General features: G+C 46.0%; 1 long non-coding RNA gene and 1 pseudogene across 3 annotated transcripts; one reads left to right on the top strand and one right to left on the bottom strand.

The window, feature by feature from the left end:
• The first annotated feature begins 3,854 nt into the window (after nt 1-3,854).
• Nucleotides 3,855-11,236, top strand: LOC118397960 (CBY1-interacting BAR domain-containing protein 2-like; annotated as a pseudogene).
• Nucleotides 6,790-10,331, bottom strand: LOC127912612 (uncharacterized). 3 transcript variants are annotated; one of them, XR_008083342.1, is made up of 6 exons: nt 9,630-10,331; nt 8,768-9,005; nt 8,413-8,449; nt 8,072-8,210; nt 7,592-7,988; nt 6,790-6,823 (listed from the first exon to the last, which is right to left on the bottom strand). It is a non-coding gene; the product is annotated as an uncharacterized LOC127912612 (long non-coding RNA). The 3 variants fall into 3 exon arrangements; XR_008083345.1 differs by lacking the exon at nt 8,413-8,449 and having other exon boundaries at nt 8,849-9,005; XR_008083344.1 differs by lacking the exon at nt 8,413-8,449 and having other exon boundaries at nt 8,791-9,005.
• Nucleotides 11,237-21,117: the final 9,881 nt, after the last annotated feature.

The raw sequence follows: 21,117 nt of genomic DNA on the forward strand, positions 1-21,117 counted from the left end.
CTGCGTTCATCCACCTCTGGCCTGCTCGCCTCCCTACCACTGAGGAAGTACAGTTCCCGCTCAGCCCAGTCAAAACTGTTCGCTGCTCTGGCCCCCCAATGGTGGAACAAACTCCCTCACGACGCCAGGACAGCGGAGTCAATCACCACCTTCCGGAGACACCTGAAACCCCACCTCTTTAAGGAATACCTAGGATAGGATAAGTAATCCTTCTCACCCCCTTTTAAGATTTAGATGCACTATTGTAAAGTGACTGTTCCACTGGATGTCATAAGGTGAATGCACCAATTTGTAAGTCGCTCTGGAGAAGAGCGTCTGCTAAATGACTTAAATGTAAATGTAAATGTACACTGGAAACTGTATAACTCTACACTGGAAACTGTATAACTCTACACTGTAAACCTTCTAACTCTACACTGTAAACTTTATAACTCTACACTGGAAACTGTATAACTCTACACTGGAAACCTTCTAACGTTACACTGCAAACTGTATAACTCTACACTGTACACCTTTTAACTCTACACTGTAAACCTTCTAACTCTACACTGTAAACTTTATAACTCTACACTGGAAACCTTCTAACTCTACGCTGGAAACTTTATAACTCTACACTGGAAACCTTCTAACTCTACACTGTAAACCTTCTAACTCTACACTGTAAACTTTATAACTCTACACTGGAAACCTTCTAACTCTACACTGTAAACCTTCTAACTCTACACTGTAAACTTTATAACTCTACACTGGAAACCTTCTAACTCTACACTGTAAACTGTATAACTCTACACTGGAAACTGTATAACTCTACACTACAGGCAATCATTTAATGCATCTCTCTATTGAATGAACCAACCCTCCTCCACCCAGTCACAACACACAGACACAGACACAGACACACACACACACACACACACACACACACACACACACACACACACACACACACACACACACACACACACACACACACACACACACACACACACACACACACACACACAGGCTGTTTGTTGACACTGCCTCTGAGGTGTGTGCTCTGGCATTAATCACAAGTATGAGAGAGGGGTCAGCCCTTGCTGGTGAACAGAGAAAACCCCCTCACAACGGGAGACTCTGTCCTGGGTTACATCCCAGACCTTTCCACTGCACTGGCTGTGGAACACACACACTGGCGCCCGTGGGCCAGCACATCCAGAGTAGAGGAAAATAAAAAAAGATCTATGTACACCTCTATGTCAGCGAGGCCAGGGTCAGACTACACTCAAAAGGGTTCTTTGGCTGTCCCCACAGGATAACCCTTTTTGGTTCCAGGTCGAACCCATTTGGGTTTCATGTAGAACTCTCTGTAGAAAGGGGTCTACCTGGAACCAAAAAGGGTTATTCAAAGGGTTGTGGACAGCCAAAGAACCCTTTTAGAATCTAGATAGTATCTTTCTTTCTAATAATGTAGGAGGTAACCCTGTATAGTTAGAGTCATGCCCAGATATACACACAGGGATTGGTCCAATGACATTCATCAACAGGTAGACCCCACTAACGTTGGCATCCTCTCACTAGGCAACAGGTTAACCTAAGTCAGAGTCTGTCCTTGCCTCATATTATTCAGTAATAGTGTTCCTGCCTCATAGCGTTCAACATATTCATACAGCAACTCCCACAGCAATAAAATAGTTTTCTGACTCAGTCAAAAAGGCTGCCTGTGGTTGTGGCTTGTCGTACCAAGAGCTTGTGATTTTAGTAACAGCCTGGGGGAAAACTCATTTAGCTGGTTTTCCTCGTCTGTGTCTCACCTCCTCAATCACACTCCTAAGCTGTGACATCAATATGAGACAAACTGGCTCCTCAGAACAGGAAGTGGGGTGATGTAATTTTCCATATAGGAATTAATGATGAGAATATAAGGATCTATACAGATCTGAATGAATGGAAGCTTCAAAGAATATGACTGGAACTCCAACCCACAGTCTATGAGAGTTTTGCATGTGTGTGTGTGTGTGTGTGCGTGTGTTTTTTTGTGTGTGTGTGTGTTTGTGTTTTGTTAGCAAGTGTGTGTTGCAAAGTGAGTCTGCCCTGTTCTTTGATTCTGCCTCTGGGTGACATGTGGATTTCCTTCCTCTGTCAGCCCTATAGACCTGCTCTGGGGGACGCAATTAGCCATCAGCCCTGTGGCTATTGTGTGGTGTTTATAGAGACATCCGATAATTATCTTTGGTGTGCGTCTGTCTGTCTGTCTGTCTGTCTGTCTGTCTGTCTGTCTGTCTGTCTGTCTGTCTGTCTGTCTGTCTGTCTGTCTGTCTGTCTGTCTGGGAGTGTCTCTTTCACCCCTATCCTCTTTCTGTCTGTCTGTCTGCCTGTCTGTCTGGGAGTCTGTCTCTTCTCACTGTCCCTATCCTCTGTCTGTCTATCTGTCTGTCTGTCTGTCTGTCTGTCTGTCTGTCTGTCTGTCTGTCTGTCTGTCTGTCTGTCTGTCTGTCTGTCTGTCTGTCTGTCTGGGAGTGTCTCTTTCACCCCTATCCTCTTTCTGTCTGTCTGTCTGCCTGTCTGTCTGGGAGTGTCTCTTTCACCCCTATCCTCTGTCTGTCTGTCTGTCTGTCTGTCTGTCTGTCTGTCTGTCTGTCTGTCTGTCTGTCTGTCTGTCTGTCTGTCTGTCTGTCTGGGGAGTGTCTCTTTCACCCCTATCCTCTTTCTGTCTGTCTGTCTGCCTGTCTGTCTGGGAGTGTCTCTTTCACCCCTATCCTCTGTCTGTCTGTCTGTCTGTCTGTCTGTCTGTCTGTCTGTCTGTCTGTCTGTCTGTCTGTCTGTCTGTCTGTCTGTCTGTCTGTCTGTGAGTTTAATTCACACTATATCTCTTTCACCCCTATTCTCTTTCTGTCTGTCTCTCTCAGGTTGGCATGGCTCTGCTACTGGACTGGCAGGGGCATTGTTTTCATTTCCCTTCATTAACTACAGCCTGAGGGGAGAGGTTGAGAGAAAGAGAGAGGGGGGTGGCAAAGAGAGACGGAGAGAGGGAGCGAGAGAGAGAGAGAGAGAGAAAGACAGAGAGAGAGGGGAGCACAAAGAGAGACAGAGAGATGGAGATAGAGAAAGATAGAGAGACAGAGAGAGAGGAGGGGGTGTGGAACCATCTTGGGATGATCTGTTGCTGCTAGACAGTGTGTTTATCATAACAGCTGCTGTCCACAGGGGAAACTTGGCAGGCTGCATCAAAGCCCTATTCACAGCCCACCTCCACTGGCTGACACATACGCCCACACACACACTATATTAAGTGCAGCATACAATAAAACGTTTATTCTCAGGTATGAAGAGGCTGTTACACTTTACAGCTGTGAGCTGCCAGCAGTGAGGTCTGTTTTTTGAATTGTTTGCGTTTTTGTGTAAATGAATTAAAGTTCCATTTGAGTGGCGCCCCTTGTATATGCCAACACATTCTTCCCAGAGAGAGTTGAGAGCTGGCCTCTCTTCAACACTTCTCTTACAGCCACTCGTTAACAGGCTGGATGGACCCCTTACAATCCCTTCTGAGAGCACCATGTGTGCGTGCGCGTGCGTGCGTGCGATGACGCGTATGAGCGAGTGAGTCAGAGAGAGAGCATAAAGAGAAAGAGAGAAAGAAAGGGTGAGAGTGAGTTTTTAAAACATCAGTTTTACCACGCTCTTTAAAAGACCTGAGGGATGGGGTTATGCTTTATTCTTCTGTAAGGCTGCCTTGTAAAGCCTGTCTCGGCTCCTGTCGGGAGTTGTTGCTAATGATACGCTGCTGCCACCATGTGGCCATTCCCTTCCACCCCAAAACCCCACTCTTCCGTGTTGTCGTCTCTATAGCAACCAACTAGCTCGTAACCCGGGGCAGACGAGAGCTTGGCAATAAGGCAAATACCGCAGCTCAACTGTGAGGTGAAGTGACGCTTAAGCAAATCCAACATGAACACCATCTTCTCAAGGTAGTTGCCCTCGTTACATGCATATATGGTTTAATGTACCACTATTACTTGGTAACACCTGTGTTGGTTAGCTATACTGCTTTAATAAACCCCAGTACTGTAGCAGGAAAAGCTAGCATGGACCAGACGGCTCTACATAGTCCACATCGAGCCAATCGGTTGATTCTTCATTTGATGCTGTACTAGTTCTATAGCTAACCATGTCATGTTTCATTATATACTGCCTTTCCACGATTATGTGTGGAAACCACGGCTAAAGTGGTAAATGGGCCCAGATTATGTATGGAGAAGATTGCGCATTGGGAATACTTTATCTCATATGTGCGCCTTTGGAAACACACCTGTCTCACAGATATAATAATGCTAAAGGGATGTGTACTACTATTTGGCTCATCTAGCTTTTATCACAAACACGACCCTAAAACTTCCTGGAGGTCTATAGTTAGCTGAAACCCCTAACCCTTCATAACTCTTCATCGTTTGTCCAGAGACAGACAGATAACGAGCATGGAGCTGACAGTGGGCCATGCTGAGAAGTACCTGGGTCAGTTCTGCAGCCTGCTGGCCTCTTACACCAGGCTGACATGCTGGTCAGACAGCTCAATGACTTCTCGAATACTGAGGACCCAGAGCTCCGTACCTGTCTGAAGAACCTGGCTGAAGACCTGGCCATGGTGCAGGACTACCGCCATGCTGAGGTGAGGGGTGAGAGGTCAGGGGCTGTTGGGGAGTAGTGAACTACATATAGGCTAGTTCAACTAGTAATATAACTTCATTTTGCAGTAGCTTTGTGGTAGTTGAACTAAATTCAATTCTTGGTAGGGTTTTCAGTAGTTCATAACTGTTTTTTTGCCATTTAGAGGTGTAGCTAACTACTGGAATTACACTACGTTTTTTGCTAAATTAAATAAAATATGGATAAAGTAGGCAATCATTTCCTTTATTTTTTGAAAAGAGTTTTTGTGTATAGGCTTAATTACACATTCCCTTAATATGACTCCAGAGTGGTCTGTTATTGATTTGATTTTTATTGCAATTTGTAATCTATGACATTTCAGATTTAGATATGATAATTTCTAACAAAGTAGTTTGGATGTAGTGAACTACTTTTTCAAAGAAACATTAGGTAATTAAACTAGATTTTCTTAAGGGTAGCTTTAGTGTAGTTGAACTTCCTCCAGTGTGAAGTAATTGGTAGCTTGGTAAACTATATTTGTAGAGTAGCTTCCCCGATGCTGGTATTAGTGGTAGAGGACGTGGCCATGGTGCATCTACTAGGTTAGTGTAACGCTTAATGAAACAGCATAACAGTAAATAAAGGCATTATGGGAGTTCCTCAGTACTGGATATAGTGGGCAAAGACAGTGTTGGTTTTCAAGCCATTTTTACCCAGCAAAAACACAACAATTTGTTTCTCACACCTTGAAATACTGTTGTTTTGAAGATGAAATTGTGTTTACTGTGTCTACCCCAGACAGGTAGAGAGGCTGGAGATCAAAGTCATCACACCCTCAAAGCCTACGGTGATATTGTTGAAAACAAGAGAGTAAGTCTTCATACATGGAAACGAACCCACTGTAGATTTCATACAGTAATTACCAGACAAAATACAGATCCCTCCCTTCCTCCCTCACACACGCACACCCGCACACACACACACACACACACACACACACACACACACACACACACACACACACACACACACACACACACACACACACACACACACACTATCTTTGTCTCTTTCTCCCACTCTCTGTCTCTGTCTCATTGTCACTTCACACACTCTTCGCAGCATCTCATGGCAGAACAATTGCAGTCAATGAATAGGCAGTCTCTTCTGAGACAGTGTGTTTGAAGCTTCATGGACTGGACATATCCCTGACATACAGGCGGATCTGAAGAGGTTCAATGCTGATCGGGACAGAGCGCTGAAAGAGCTGCAGAAACTGGAGACTCCAACAGAAGAATCACTCTGATAGACAAAGAATTGTATCCTTTCTCCCAGTCTATTTACATCTGCATATAACTTTACAAGAGTGGCAGAATTCCAGCATGATTATAGTATTTACATCAACAATCCTTATGTCAAGACACAGTATTGAAAAATATGACGTATTGCCTGTGACAAACGATTGTTTGTCAGTCATATTTACTCTATGAGTGGTGCTTTGAGTGACAGGTTCAGATGAGCTAACCTGGTCTCTGAGATGTTTTAGAAATGTAGATGTTCTGTTCTAGTCATGCTTCAATACCTTATCCAATGTTTTCAGTCACAGGTAACATGATTTCTCTGGAACCTCCCCCTGTCACATCAACAACACCTTCAACACTGCAACGATGCAGATATCTGACCATTGATGAGATCTTGCTATGTGGTGGACCACCAGAGGTTTTGGTAGCTGTCATTAAAACCATTTTTATATATCTCTTTCAAGCTTCTAGTACAGTTGTAGTATTCCTTTGCTGTTTGGTTTTCAGGCAGAGGTGAATGCTCAGAAGGCAACCAACAACGTTCACCGCAGCACTAGACAACTGGAGGAGACCATCAGTGACTTCCAGAGACAGAAACTGGAAGACATCAAGGTTGGTCTTCAACCACAACACACACATAAACACAACACACACACGAGCACACATACAAACACAAACACACATGAACACACAAACACACACACAAATATACACAAATAAACCAGAACATACACAAACACACACACACTCTCTCACTCGTACGTGTTCCAGTCATACTCAGGCATGTCCATCCTCTTACAGTGACAATAATACTAGATCTTCTTCCAGAGGATCTTCACAGACTTCATTACAGTGGAGATGGTGTTCCATGCCAAGGCTCTTGAGGTCTACACACACACCTTCCAGAACCTGTACAGCATGGACATAGACAAAGACCTGGAGGTTAGACACACACACACCTTCCAGAACCTGTACAGCATGGACATAGACAAAGACCTGGAGGTTAGACACACACACACCTTCCAGAACCTGGACAGCATGGACATAGACAAAGACCTGGAGGTTAGACACACACACACCTTCCAGAACCTGTACAGCATGGACATAGACAAAGACCTGGAGGTTAGACACACACACACCTTCCAGAACCTGTACAGCATGGACATAGACAAAGACCTGGAGGTTAGACACACACACCTTCCAGAACCTGTACAGCATGGACATAGACAAAGACCTGGAGGTTAGACACACACACACCTTCCAGAACCTGGACAGCATGGACATAGACAAAGACCTGGAGGTTAGACACACACACCTTCCAGAACCTGGACAGCATGGACATAGACAAAGACCTGGAGGTTAGACACACACACCTTCCAGAACCTGGACAGCATGGACATAGACAAAGACCTGGAGGTTAGACACACACACACTTCCAGAACCTGTACAGCATGGACATAGACAAAGACCTGGAGGTTAGACACACACACACCTTCCAGAACCTGGACAGCATGGACATAGACAAAGACCTGGAGGTTAGACACACACACACCTTCCAGAACCTGGACAGCATGGACATAGACAAAGACCTGGAGGTTAGACACACACACACCTTCCAGAACCTGGACAGCATGGACATAGACAAAGACCTGGAGGTAGACAAACACCTTCCAGAACCTGGACAGCATGGACATAGACAAAGACCTGGAGGTTAGACACACACACACCTTCCAGAACCTGGACAGCATGGACATAGACAAAGACCTGGAGGTTAGACACACACACACCTTCCAGAACCTGGACAGCATGGACATAGACAAAGACCTGGAGGTTAGACACACACACACCTTCCAGAACCTGGACAGCATGGACATAGACAAAGACCTGGAGGTTAGACACACACACACCTTCCAGAACCTGTACAGCATGGACATAGACAAAGACCTGGAGGTTAGACACACACACACCTTCCAGAACCTGGACAGCATGGACATAGACAAAGACCTGGAGGTTAGACACACACACACCTTCCAGAACCTGGACAGCATGGACATAGACAAAGACCTGGAGGTTAGACACACGCACACCTTCCAGAACCTGTACAGCATGGACCTGGAGGTTAACACATAGAACCTGGAAGCATGGACCTGGAGGTTAGACACACACACACCTTCCAGAACCTGGACAGCATGGACATAGACAAAGACCTGGAGGTTAGACACACACACCTTCCAGAACCTGGACAGCATGGACATAGACAAAGACCTGGAGGTTAAACACACACACCTTCCAGAGGTTAGACACACACACACCTTCCAGAACCTGTACAGCACGGACATAGACAAAGACCTGGAGGTTAAACACACACACCTTCCAGAACCTGGACAGCATGGACATAGACAAAGACCTGGAGGTTAAACACACACATCTTCCAGAACCTGGACAGCATGGACATAGACAAAGACCTGGAGGTTAGACACACACACACCTTCCAGAACCTGGACAGCATGGACATAGACAAAGACCTGGAGGTTAAACACACACACCTTCCAGAACCTGGACAGCATGGACATAGACAAAGACCTGGAGGTTAGACACACACACACCTTCCAGAACCTGTACAGCATGGACATAGACAAAGACCTGGAGGTTAGACACACACACACCTTCCAGAACACCTTCAAAGACAGGTTAGAACCTTCCAGAACCTGGACAGCATGGACATAGACAAAGACCTGGAGGTTAGACACACACACCTTCCAGAACCTGGACAGCATGGACATAGACAAAGACCTGGAGGTTAGACCTTCCAGAACCTGTACAGCATGGACATAGACAAAGACCTGGAGGTTAGACACACACACACCTTCCAGAACCTGGACAGCATGGACATAGACAAAGACCTGGAGGTTAGACACACACACCTTCCAGAACCTGGACAGCATGGACATAGACAAAGACCTGGAGGTTAGACACACGCACACCTTCCAGAACCTGGACAGCATGGACATAGACAAAGACCTGGAGGTTAGACACACGCACACCTTCCAGAACCTGGACAGCATGGACATAGACAAAGACCTGGAGGTTAGACACACACACACCTTCCAGAACCTGTACAGCATGGACATAGACAAAGACCTGGAGGTGGAACCTGGACAGCATGGACATAGACAAAGACCTGGAGGTTAGACACACACACACCTTCCAGAACCTGGACAGCATGGACATAGACAAAGACCTGGAGGTTAGACACACACACACCTTCCAGAACCTGGACAGCATGGACATAGACAAAGACCTGGAGGTTAGACACACACACACCTTCCAGAACCTGGACAGCATGGACATAGACAAAGACCTGGAGGTTAGACACACACACACCTTCCAGAACCTGGACAGCATGGACATAGACAAAGACCTGGAGGTTAGACACACACACACTTCCAGAACCTGGACAGCATGGACATAGACAAAGACCTGGAGGTTAGACACACACACACCTTCCAGAACCTGGACAGCATGGACATAGACAAAGACCTGGAGGTTAGAAGACCTTCCAGAACCTGGACAGTGGACATAGACAAAGACCTGGAGGTTAGACACACACTTCCAGAACCTGGACAGCATGGACATAGACAAAGACCTGGAGGTTAGACACACGCACACCTTCCAGAACCTGACAGCACGGACATAGACAAAGACCTGGAGGTTAAACACACACACCTTCCAGAACCTGGACAGCATGGACATAGACAAAGACCTGGAGGTTAAACACACACACCTTCCAGAACCTGGACAGCATGGACATAGACAAAGACCTGGAGGTTAAACACACACACCTTCCAGAACCTGGACAGCATGGACATAGACAAAGACCTGGAGGTTAGACACACGCACACCTTCCAGAACCTGGACAGCATGGACATAGACAAAGACCTGGAGGTTAGACACACACACACCTTCCAGAACCTGGACAGCATGGACATAGACAAAGACCTGGAGGTTAGACACACGCACACCTTCCAGAACCTGGACAGCATGGACATAGACAAAGACCTGGAGGTTAAACACACACACCTTCCAGAACCTGGACAGCATGGACATAGACAAAGACCTGGAGGTTAAACACACACACCTTCCAGAACCTGGACAGCATGGACATAGACAAAGACCTGGAGGTTAGACACACACACACCTTCCAGAACCTGGACAGCATGGACATAGACAAAGACCTGGAGGTTAGACACACACACACCTTCCAGAACCTGGACAGCATGGACATAGACAAAGACCTGGAGGTTAGACACACACACACCTTCCAGAACCTGGACAGCATGACTGAGAGGTGAGAGTTCCAGGTATGGGGCTACAGGGCTGATCATCTCCCTGGTCTCAACAGCTGTTCACTGGGAGGATCAGGGTGTCTAACAGCCCTCTGGACAACCAGACCCTGCTGCCCTCCTCTATGGCCCACCAGCCTAGTCCCACCCTGGGCTCCATCCTCAAACACACTGCTGAATCAGCCAAGAAGGTAAGATTGCATCTGCTGCTAGCATTACAGACAAAAACATAGACCTCCACAATAATGAATGAAAGAGAGAGACATACACTGATAAGGTTAACAGTCATTACTGTCCTTGTACAGACCGGTATATTTAGTTTCCTTTACAAGACTGTCCCAAGTCTTTAACCCATCTCCTGTTCACAGACCCGTAACAGCATCCTACAGCGCCAGAGGGGTGTAGAGGAGGAGGAGGATGAGTCAGAGATAGAGGCAAGGCAGAGCAGGCAATCCTACGCCTCTCAATACACCCAAATACTCAGACAGAAGAACTGATAGATTGGAGGTACACACAACAATGCACCCACAAAGACACACACACACAAACAGAGAGAAAGACACTGCGTCTCTTCACACACATGTACATACACATTCAGATATGCATATAGATCTGCTGACAGATCAGAATATGTAGTGTGTCTGTTGTCAGGTAAAGTCAATACTCAGGGTATGTACCGTGCTGCAATAGATCTGTTGATGACTGTGCAGATGTGTTCCTGTACACGGTTTGCAGTAGATTGTTCTGCAAATAATAATTTGTCAATGGAGGCATTTAAGACAGACTGCAATCATTTGTAATCAGCCATATCTGAGGTAAAGCTGAGGAGTGATAATGTAAAAACAAATCAATGTTCAGTAATGGTTGTTATTTCTGTTGTGTTGGAATGGGAAGATGAAAAATACAGTATATTCCTAGATATAAATGTAAACATATCAAATAAATTGACTCATTTGAATTAAACCTGAACGAGAACTCTCATCATCATCTTGTTTCCATGGAAATGAACTCATTGGTAATAGCCTACTGACTTCCATTGACTGTGAAACAATATTGCTTCCTCAGATGACTGCAATAACAGCTTGGCAGTGGGATCACACTCTGCAAGCCCAATGAAGGATTACAGCTGTGCACACTGCAGCTAAACCACTGACATGCTAGATAGGATAACACTGTTTGGCTTTCACCAATGGGTTTCTTTATCACACTCAGGCATTCTGTTCTGTTCCGGCTGTTGAGTTTGTCATAAAGCATGTCCCAGGTTCATTTACCTCTGTGCTGACTGAGATTGACTCTCTCACAGGAGTTATACGCTTGACAAACTGTTGGGGGGGGGTGGGGGAATACAGTTGGAAGCAACCAATCATTGGGCTGGGTTGGATGACAGACATTAATGCTTGAGATATCAATGTCGCCTGGGTAGTTTGCCTGTGGAATTTGCAGTTGTGAAAGAGCAGCTGTTTGGTGATGTTGAGGTTATTCACTGTAAGCTAAAGGGTCAAACAGGAAGTGGAGGAGAATAAATGGTTTTTCCATTTGCAGATGTTCAGTACAGTAACTCAGAGTCTCTGTTTCACAACAGTGTGACAGAGCAGCATGCCAGGGCAATAAGCTCAGGGTGAAACCTCCCCTTATCCCCCCCAGAAATATCTGATGCAATACTCAAACACAAACACTCAAACACACATGAGGACAGGGCAAGAGGCATCACCTGCACCTCCTCGTGAGCTTTGTGCATCTTGGGCATCACTCTGAGATGCACACACTCTATCATATTATTTGAAGGAAATTGTCATCACGAAGCACATTGATGCCACTGTAAGCATCTGCGTCTGGACACAGCATACTCGCCACTTATCAAGTACACAGTCATGCTGTCACAGCAACTTCAATTATTACTGCCACTGACAGTACTCTGCTATACCTCAGAACAGTTATCAGATGTCAAATTCGTACAGATCAAAGATCTGCAGTTACCACCATTAACATTCACTGTTCTAGACCAAGGCTGTGGTGTTCTGTCACTCTCTGCACCATGATATATCTGGAGCCCCCGTCTGCCAGTCTGTTAGCCCGTCTTAGCCTCTGGGCTCAGGTGCTGGGTGTGATTACAGAGATATCCTCCTGGCTGATCTGTCTGTTCCCTCCCTCGGGCAGGCCAGCTGAAATAACACTGCACACAGACTACGCTATAGCCATCCTGAATCCCCATGAAGACACCGGAGCCAAAACCAGAAGCTCAGCATTCATCTCTAGCCAAAGACCATTCCCAAGTACTTCGAGCTCACATATGAGTTTCTAGGGACTAAATATTGTATTTTGTGAATTTGACAAGGCTATGCATATAAGTAATACCATGCACATAATACTCTCCTTGGCTGGAAGTGTAGCATTACATGTGCTATTTAAAATGCGCAGGCTGTATCCCATCTGCTCCTTATGATGGAGAGGTGACACATACACACATACATAAACAGATAGTTTGAGAGCTAAGCTGCCAGCATGACCCTGCATTGACCCTCTTACTGAATATAGATTCATAGATATGGAGGAGGTTACCGTAGCAACGGTGCCATTCATTTAGCGAGAGAGGGAGATTATCTGTGTGTGTGTTCGCGTGTGCGTGGCCGTTCATGTATGACCTGAGTGTGTATGTGTCTTGGTATCAAAGATGTGACACCCCTGTGGCCATTAGAGATGCACCTGGGGACCTCTGGGGTTCAGTCACCACAGTGAGAGGGAGAGAGTGCAATCACAGTGCTCTGATTGTAAAAGACAACTGCCTGTGGACGTCTATGTGATCTCTCCATGTAGTGTGAATATCGGAGGACTAACCATCATCTTTAGCAGGTAAGGTGTCTCTGCAGCATTGCTATTATGGTCATCATGGCCTACTGTTCATTGCCTCTCAATTTTTTAAATATAGTTTTTTATTTAACTCGGCAAGTCAGTGAAGAACAAATTCTTATTTTCAATGACAGCCTAAGAACAGTGGGTTAACTGCCTTGTTACGGGGCAGAACGACAGAATTTCACCTTGTCAGCTCAGGGATTTGATCTTGCAACCCTTTGGTTACTAGTCCAACGCTCTAACCACTAGGCTACCTGACAATCAAGGACAAATGGGCAGTGAACTGTTTACCAAAAATAAATACATAAATGGGTTCTATAGTATGCTTGGTAAGTGCTCATATACCAGGGAAACTGACCAGGGAAACTACAGTGATCTGGTGGCTCAGGTGTTGTACAGTAAGTGTGAAGTTGGATGTGTGATGTGGTCAGGGACATAGACCTATCTATGGTGATGTCACCACCGTTCACAGCCTTCCCCACATGCCTTGTTAAATTTGGAGAGAACAGAGAGCAGATGGAGCCACAGTAGGCAGGGGGAAAGAGGAGAGAGAGAGGGGCAGAAAGAGAGAGGAGAGAGAGAGAGGGCGGAAAGAGAGAGAGAGAGGGGGGAGGGAGAGAGAGAGAGGGGCAGAAAGAGAGAGAGGAGAGAGAGAGGAGGGCAGAAAGAGAGAGGGAGGGGGGAAGGAGAGGGGGAGGGGAGAGAGAGAGAGGGTGGGAGGGAGAGAGAGGCGGAGGAAGAAAGAGAGAGAGGTGGAGGGAGAGAGAGGTGGAGGGAGAGAGAGGGGGAGGGAGAGAGAGGTGGAGGGAGAGAGAGAGCAGGGGGAGGGAGAGAGAGGTGGAGGGAGAGAGAGGGGGAGGGGAGAGAGTGGAGGGAGAGAGAGAGCAGGGGAGGGAGAGAGAGGGGGAGGGAGGGGAGGGAGAGAGAGGGGGAGGGAGAGAGAGAGAGGAGAGGAGAGAGAGAGAGCGGTGTTTCTGTTCTGACTGCTTAAGCATCTGAGACCCAATATACATTGCCACACTGGTGTGACATACAGTGCCTTCAGAAAGTATTCACACCCCTTCACTTTTTCCACATTTTGTTACATTCTGAATTTAAAATGGATTAAATTGAGATTTTTGGGGTCACTGATCTGCACACAATACCTCATTGTCAAATTGGAATTATGTTTTTCGCAATTTTTACAAATTAATAAAAAAAAATAAGTTGAAATTACTTGAGTTAATATATAGTTAGTGTATTCAACCCCTTTATTATGCAAGCCTAAATACGTTCAGGAGTAAAATGTGCTTAACAAGTCACATAATAAGTTCCATGGACTCACTCTGTGTGCAATAATAGTGTTTAACATGATTTTGAATGACTACCTCACCTCTGACAGAGTGAAAAGAAGGACGGCTGAACAGAAGAAAAAATATTCCAAAACATGCATCCAGTTTGCAAAAAAGACACTAAAGTAACTGCAAAGAAATGTGGCCTTTTGTGGCTTTTTGTGCTGAATACAAGTGTTTGGAGCAAATCTAATACAACACATTACTGAGTACCACTCTCCATATTTTCAAGCATAGTGGTGGCTGTAATCTTGTAATCGTTAATAACTGTTTTTTCAGGATAGAAATGAAACGGAATGGCACTAAACAAAGGCTGTGTCCTAGAGGAAAACCGGGTTCAGTCCAGACTTGAAATGTCTAGCAATGATTGACAACCAATTTGACAGAGCTTGAAGAATTCTGAAAATAATCATGTGCAAATATTGTAGAAACCAAGTGTGGAAAGCTCTTACAGACTTGCCCGGAAAGACTCACAGCTGTAGTCGCTGCTAAAGGGGATTCTAAGATGTATTGACTCAGGGGTGTGAATACTTATTTAAATAGAATATTTATGTATTTCATTTTTAAATACATTTGCTAAAATTTCAACAACAACAAAAAATCACTTTTTCATTATGGGCTGTAGACAAAAACATGTATTAATCTGCCTTGAATTCAGGCTTCAACACAACAAAATGTGGAATAATTGAAGGGGTATAAATACTTTCTGAAGGCATTATATGGACACGGGTGAAATATGCTAGCATTCTCAGGCTAACAAGAGTCATCCACAGGAGGTTGCTGGCACTTTAATTGGGGAGAACGGGCTCGTGGTAATGGCTGGAGCGGAATCAGTTCAACGGTATCAGACACATGGTTTCTATATGTTTGATGCCATTCCATTTGCTCCATTACAGCCGTTATTATGAGCCATCCTCCCCTGGAGTCATCACAGGAACCTTCGAAGGATCTACATCCGAATGACATTTGACACATTAAAAGCAAAGAAGTTTAAGTTGTTTGCCATTCTTATACTGTATATTTGGTTTGTCTTTGAATCAGGTCCACAACACCTACTAACCATTCAACTTGAACCCCAGTGAAAGGAGTGGATTGTGAATAAACTGATTTTACCAGGAGAGGGCAGCACTGAGTGAACATCAGCATGCTAACCCTGGAGAATATTGTGACACACATGCAGGAACTTGCACTCACACACACCTAAAACAACAGAGAGTCTCACACCAATGAGTCGCTCTGTCCCTTTTAATAGATCACATGCTTTACCTAAACAGATGGCATCAGGTTAACCATCTGAATAGGCAGCAGTACCCTCGGTCGCTTCAGAGTTAATGGACACACACACAGGGGAGTGTGTGCCAGTTGTGAGGTATGTGTTAAGATCCCCTCTTTTTAAGTCTTATGAATGAATCATGCAGACTGGCTGTGATATGTGCAGCAGAGCTGTGTGTGGGCCACAGGCCAGAACACCACTGGTCACACTCACACTGCACGTGACCCAATCTGTGTGATAGGAGAGGGGAGAGAGGGAGGGAGACAGAGAATGAGAGAAATGTGGGTGACAAACGGGGGGCAGAACAGGGGAGAGAGGAGGGAGGGGGTATCGAGAGAAGAGATGGAGAGGTGTACTGTATATCTGCAGCCAGGCCGTGATACAAGTCAGTATTCACCATCCATGTCTGAGGACGTTGGAAGGTGATGTTGAAACCGGTCACTAGAGGCAATAGTGAGTACTGTTACCTTCAAGTAGGTTTTGGTTTTGTTGGGCCGTTGTGGAGAGGGATGGTGGAAAGCATCTGCCACTGATTCCAAAGGTTGCAAGTTTGAATGTAGCGATAGAAAGTTGCCGTTTGGAATAACTTCAAAATGTTAGATTTGTGAAACAAGGATGGACGTCTAACTCTGACGTGAGACTGTGAGAGCTGGTAGCTGTTTCATTACTATTTCATGAGAACTGTCAATGTGGAAGAGGTGAAAAAAGGATTGCTGTCTATCAACAATGACAAGCCACCGTGGTCTGACAATCTGGATGGAAAATTACTGAGAATAATATCAGACAATATTGCCACTCCTATTTGCCACATCTCCGATTTAAGCCTACTAGAGAGTGTGTGCCCTCAAGGCTTGGAGGGAAGCTAAAGTCATTCCGCTACCCAAGAATAGTAAAGCCCCCTTTACTGGCTCAAATAGTCGACCAATCAGCCTGTTACCAACCCAGTAAACTTTTGTAAAAAATGGTGTTTGACCAGATACAATGCTATTTCTGTCACGCCTTGGTCATAGTATTTTGTGTTTTCGTTCCGTTTGTTGTTTTGTATTTGTATCATTATTTCATGTATTTCGCTATTCGTCATTAAAGAACATGAGTAACCACCACGCTGCATTTTGGTCCGACTCTCCATCAACAGACAAACGCCGTTACAGAATCACCCACCACACACGGACCGAGCGGCGTGGTAACAGGCAGCGACAGCAAGAGCAGCGAAAGGAGGATGAATTATTTGGAGAATGGACATAGGAAGACGTGTTGGATGGTAAAGGTTGTTACACTTGGGAGGAGATACTGGCCGGAAGAGATCGCCTCCCATGGGAACAGGTGGAGGCACTTAGGAGTTCAGAGACAGCCGGAGATAGGAGTCGAAGATACGAGGGAAAACGGTTGGCAAGGAAGCCCGAAAAGCAGCCCCAAAAATGTATTGGGGGGAGGCTCAGGGGGCTTACAGGGAGTATGGCTATGCCAGGTAGGAGACCTGCGCAAACTCCCTGTGCTTACCGGGGGGCTAGAGAGACCGGGCAGGCACCGTGTTATGCTATGGAGCGCACAGTGTTTCCAGTGCGGGTGCATATCCCGGTGTGGTTCAGACCAGCTCTTCGTATTGGCCGAGCTAGAGTGGGCATCGAGCCAGGTAAGGTTGGGCAGGCTCGGTGCTCAAGAGCTCCAGTGCGCCTGCACGGTCCGGTCTATCCAGAGCCACCTCCACACACCAGTCCTCCGGTAGCAGCTCCCCGCACCAGGCTTCCTGTGCGTGTCCTCGATCCAGTACCACCAGTTCCAGCACCACGCACCAGGCCTTCAGTGCGCCTCGCCTGTTCAGCGCAGCCAGCGCTTTCCCCCTCTCCTACGCTGCCGGAGTCTCCCGCCTGTTCAGCGCTTCCAGAGCCTTCCTCCTCTATAGCGCTGCCGGAGCCTCCTGCCTGTTCGGAGCAGCCTGAGCTGCCAGACTGCATCGAGCAGCCAGAGCTGCCAGTCTGCATGGAGCAGCCAGAGCTGCCAGTCTGCATGGAGCAGCCAGAGCTGCCAGTCTGCATGGAGCAGCCTGAGCTGTCAGTCTGCATGGAGCAGCCAGAGCTGCCAGTCTGCATGGAGCAGCCAGAGCTGCCAGTCTGCATGGAGCAGCCAGAGCTGCCAGTCTGCATGGAGCAGCCAGAGCTGTCAGTCTGCATGGAGCAGCCAGAGCTGTCAGTCTGCATGGAGCAGCCAGACCTGCCAATCTGCATGGAGCAGCCAGAGCTGCCAGTCTACATGGAGCAGCCAGAGCTGTCAGTCTGCATGGAGCAGCCAGAGCTGTCAGTCTGCATGGAGCAGCCTGAGCTGCCAATCTGCATGGAGCAGCCAGAGCTGCCAGTCTACATGGAGCAGCCAGAGCTGTCATTCGGCATGGAGCAGCCAGAGCAGCTAGATCCGCCAGTCAGCCATGATCTTCCAGATCTGCCAGTCAACCAGACTCTTCCAGATCTGCCAGTCAACCAGAATCTTCCAGGTCTGCCAGTCAACCAGAATCTTCCAGATCCGCCAGCCAGCCAGGATCTACCGGAGCCTACTACCTGCCTGAGCTTCATCTCAGTACTGGGCTTCCTCTCAGTACTGGGCTTCCTCTCAGTACTGGGCTTCCCCTCAGTACTGGGCTTCCCCTCAGTTCTGGGCTTCCCCTCAGTCCCGGGCTTCCCCTCAGTCCCGAGCTTCCCCTCAGTCCCGAGCTTCCCGACAACAGAATTTCAGCATGCTTATAGGAAAGGACACTCAACAAGCACAGCATTTATACAAATGACTGATGATTGGCTGAGAGAAATTGATGATAAATTGATTGTGGGGGCTGTCTTGGTAGACTTCAGTGCAGCTTTTAACATTATCGATCATAGTCTGCTGCTGGGAAAACGTATGTGTTATGGCTATACACCCCCTGTTATAATGTGGATAAAGAGTTACTTGTCTAACAGAACACAGAGGGTGTTCTTTAATGGACGTCTCTCAAATATAATCCAGTTAGAATCAGGAATTCTTCAGGGTAGCTGTTTAGGCCCTTTGCTTTTTTCAATTTTTACTAACGACATGCCACTGACTTTGAGTAAAGCCAGAGTGTCTATGTAAGCGGATGACTCAACACTATACACGTCAGCTACTACAGTGACTGAAATGACTGCAACATTCAACAAAGAGCTGCAGTTAGTTTCAGAGTGGAATAAGAATAAGTTAGCCCTAAATATTTCTAAAACTAAAAGCATTGTATTTGGAACAAAACCCTAAACCTTAACTAAATCTTGTAATAAATCATGTGTAAACTGAGCATGTTGAGATGACTAAACTGCTTGGAGTAACACTAGATTGTAAACTGTCATGGTCAAAACATATTGATGCAGTAGTAGCTAAGATGGGGAGAAGTCTGTCTATAATAAAGCGATGCTCTGCCTTCTTAACAACACTATCAACAAGGCAGGTCCTACACGCCCTAGTTTTGTCGCACCTTGACAACTGTTCAGTCGCGTGGTCAGGTGCAACAAAAAAGGACTTAGGAAAATTGCAATTGGCTCAGAACAGGGCAGCACGGCTGGCCTTTGGATGTACACAGAGAGCTAATATTAATAATATGCATGTCAATCTCTCCTCGCTGAAAGTGGAGGAGAGATTGACTTCATGACTACTTTTATTTATAAGTATTGACATGTTGAATGACAGGCAGGCACCGAGCTGTCTGTCTAAACTACTGGCACACAGCTCGGACACCCATGCATACCCCACAAGACATGCCACAAGAGGTCTCATCACAGTCCCCAAGTCCAGAACAGACTATGGGAGGCACAGTACTACAAAGAGCCATGACTAGATGGAACTTTATTCCACATCAAGTAACCGACGCAGGCAGTAAAATTCGATTTCAAAAACAGATTAAAAAAACACCTTATGGAACAGCGGGGACTGTGAAGCAACACAAACATTGGCATAGACACATACACACACACAAACACACACACACACACATACACACACACACACACACACACACACACACACACACAATGAAATGCATGCACACATGCACACACACACACACACACATTCTCACACACTAAGTCACAGTACCATGTTCTTCACGCACTGTTAGTGATCAGCGCATGATGACACACACATACATGGACACACACACACACACACACACAAATGGAACACACACACACACACACACACACACACACACACACACACACAATGCAATGAAATGCATGCATACACATGCACACACACGTGCGCACCGTTCAAACATTCTCACACGCTAAGTCACAGTAATTTCCATGTTCTTCACGCACTGTTAGTGATCAGCGCATGATGAATAATTTCATGAGCATCAAGATGGAGGAGGGAATAAAGTTATGAGTGTCAGTGGTGACAGCAGTCATGTTTTGCTGAGTCACTCACGCCTCATGCCCCAGACATCAGATGGGGGAATGCACTGGAGATTATGTCATCAACAAGATCTAGACTAAAGCAGACGTCTCAGACTCAAACGCACACTCACACACATGCACACACAGACGTGCGCACACACAAACACCACAGGAGACGTATAGCGTCACACCAGATGGTGTGCTCTGTTACAGTATGCAGAATACAGCAGGCAACTCCAACACAGCAAGCAGATAACTGCAGAGAACTGGAACACAGCAGAGCCCAATGCCTAGTCTGCAACATCAGCAAAGAGAGGGAGAGCAAGGTTATCTGTGTGATCTGTTATACTCACACACTCAGACAAACATGGTAACTGTCACACCCTGACCATAGTTTGCTTTGTATGTTTCTATGTTTTGTTTGATCAGGGTGTGATCTGAGTGGGCATTCTATGTTGGATGTCTTGTTTGTCTATTTCTATGTCTGGCCTGATATGGTTCTCAATCAGAGGCAGGTGTTAGTCATTGTCTCTGATTGGGAACCATATTTAGGTAGCCTGGGTTTCACTGTGTGTTTGTGGGTGATTGTTCCTGTCTCTGTGTTTGCACCAGATGGGACTGTTTAGGTTTTCCATGTTTATTGTTTTGCTAGTTATTTCATGTCTAGTTCCTTGATTAAAGAACATGAATAACCACCACGCTGCATTTTGGTCCGCTTCTCCTTCACCACAGGAAAACCCTTACAGTCACACCAACACACACCTTGACCTTAGTGACATTTCATTACTGCACAGCAACTGAGGAGTCAGAGTAACACCCCGAAACACATGATGATGAGCTGTTGTTGTTGTACACTTTCAAATCAAATCAATCAAATTGTATTTGTCACTTGTGCCGAATACAACAGGTGTAGATCGTGAAAGGATTTCTTACAAGCCCTTAACCAACACTGCAGTTCAAGAAATAGTTAAGAAAATATTTACTAAATAAATTAAGTAACTAAGTAAA

Source organism: Oncorhynchus keta, chromosome 2, assembly GCF_023373465.1.
Source record: "Oncorhynchus keta strain PuntledgeMale-10-30-2019 chromosome 2, Oket_V2, whole genome shotgun sequence".
Classification (NCBI taxonomy): Eukaryota; Metazoa; Chordata; class Actinopteri; order Salmoniformes; family Salmonidae; genus Oncorhynchus; species Oncorhynchus keta.